The following is a 2,500-nucleotide window of genomic DNA, read 5'->3' on the forward strand; positions in this document are numbered from 1 at the left end:
GCACCGGGCCCGCGAGGACCTACTTTGACCGCACGGCGCCGCGCGCAGGGTGCGCCGGCGCGCAGCTGCGACGCCTGCCGCGTCCGTCGGCCGGCGCGCCTGCCACTGGCCGCCCCCACCAGCCGGCTGTAGCGCGTGCGCCCACGCACCGCGCGGCCAGCACGCCGGGAGGCGCCCCCTCACCGGCCGGGGACGGTCCCACCCAGCCACCGCCGCGTATCGCTTCACACCCAGATGCCGTTCAGTTTCGTCGGCATGGTGGGTATCGCTGGAACAACCGGTTAGTACCTCAACCTATCGTCGCCATCACCGATTCACCCCTAGCGAGAACAACCGCACCACAACAGGTTACCATTTGTTCATTTGCGTAACTTCACCAGAAAACGCAGGCGTCCATCGCCATTTGCAACTTCAACGATTATTGCATGCCTGTGTCAGGTGTCACGCCACACTACGTCTGCCCACATACACGCAACAAAATGTGCACGCCTAGACAATACGTGGAAGGTGGCCCCCGTACGTATGCGATGTCCATTGCTCGAACGACTGTCAACCGGCCTCTGTAGCATGTCGCAGATATGGAACGCGGTGCACCATGCCATCACGGTGTGTGAGGAGAGACGACTAGGTCCGAATACATCAACAGACAGCTCATGCTGATCGCCATCCACGGCGTCCGTTCCTCCCACACGTCTCTATGGCGTACCACACTGCAATCCAGCTCTCATAGGGAGACGACACGTAGCTGCGTGCACAATATTTGCACTGTATGGTCCGCCGTTTTTGGGCGCAGTCGTTGTACGGTCACACATGTGCCACGATGTATCATTCAGTACATAAGGACGAATGTGCAGTACAGATTGTGGTTCACGCGTACGACATCAGCGGACAGTTGACACAGGCTGCACCACAACGTAGCCTGCGTACGTCGCATGCGAAGGGCATTGAACATGCAAACTTGTCACCAACCAGCTTGCGAAGGCAGGGGGCAAGGTGGGGACGTGGGGACGTGGGGAGGGGTGGGGGGGGCGGCATGTACGTCCTGCTGCCATCCACATTACAGTGTACAGCAGGAGCATGTGGAAAGTCAGCAAGACTTGCAAGGTGTTTAACATGAAGCGATACACAGGGGAGCGGGCAGTGCGAGTAGCGAACTATATTGCGAGGGTTGCGGGTGGGCAACACTACACTAATTGAACGAGTCGTATAACAATTACAGAGCAGGTTTAGGCGACAACGTGGGTTACGTTAGCGGACAACGTGGGTTAGGTTAGGGGACAACATGGGTTAGGTTAGGGGACAACATGGGTTAGGTTAGGGGACAACATGGGTTAGGTTAGGGGACAACATGGGTTAGGTTAGGGGACAACATGGGTTAGGTTAGGGGACAACATGGGTTAGGTTAGGGGACAACATGGGTTAGGTTAGGGGACAACATGGGTTAGGTTAAGGCACAACATGGGTTAGGTTAAGGCACAACATGGGTTAGGTTAAGGCACAACATGGGTTAGGTTAGGGGACAACATGGGTTAGGTTAGGGGACAACATGGGTTAGGTTAGGGGACAACATGGGTTAGGTTAGGGGACAACATGGGTTAGGTTAGGGGACAACATGGGTTAGGTTAGGGTACAACATGGGTTAGGTTAGGGTACAACATGGGTTAGGTTAGGGTACAACATGGGTTAGGTTAGGGTACAACATGGGTTAGGTTAAGGTACAACATGGGTTAGGTTAAGGTACAACATGGGTTAGGTTAAGGCACAACATGGGTTAGGTTAAGGCACAACATGGGTTAGGTTAAGGCACAACATGGGTTAGGTTAAGGCACAACATGGGTTAGGTTAAGGCACAACATGGGTTAGGTTAAGGCACAACATGGGTTAGGTTAAGGCACAACATGGGTTAGGTTAAGGCACAACATGGGTTAGGTTAAGGCACAACATGGGTTAGGTTAAGGTACAACATAGGTTAGGTTAGGTTACACGTTGTTGTAAGGAAAGGTGTAGGGGGGGGGGCGGGGGCGGCAGGTTCGTTGATAGTGATTATAGTAAGTGAATGCTTGTGACATGATGAGATTTGTCACGTCAGGATGCACCTTTGGCTTATTAGAGGCGGCGCTCCAATTCTATGCTTGTGTCAGACCTGTGTCTTTGACTCATGTCATTGTTTGTGGGCTGTGACAGGAGGTACTATTGTGATGTTGGGTGCACCGTTGTATAGGACATGTGTGGGTATTGGTGCCTTATCTGCGCAATGGTGGATGTCGAAAGGGGGGGATATTCTATTTTCCGCATGGACCTCCTGGTCTGGTTGTGATAGTGTGGATTGTGTAATGTGGCGGAGAGGATGCACTGGATGTTGTTCCATGCTGGTGCTTACATATTGTATGTGCGCCCGTTAGAAGCAGAGAGTGGTGCGTGATGAGAGTGTCTGGCTGACGTGTGGTTCCCATTGTGGGCACACTCTTTCAGCATGTATACGGACAGTTGTATATATATT

Source organism: Schistocerca piceifrons, unplaced genomic scaffold, assembly GCF_021461385.2.
Source record: "Schistocerca piceifrons isolate TAMUIC-IGC-003096 unplaced genomic scaffold, iqSchPice1.1 HiC_scaffold_943, whole genome shotgun sequence".
NCBI lineage: Eukaryota > Metazoa > Arthropoda > Insecta > Orthoptera > Acrididae > Schistocerca > Schistocerca piceifrons.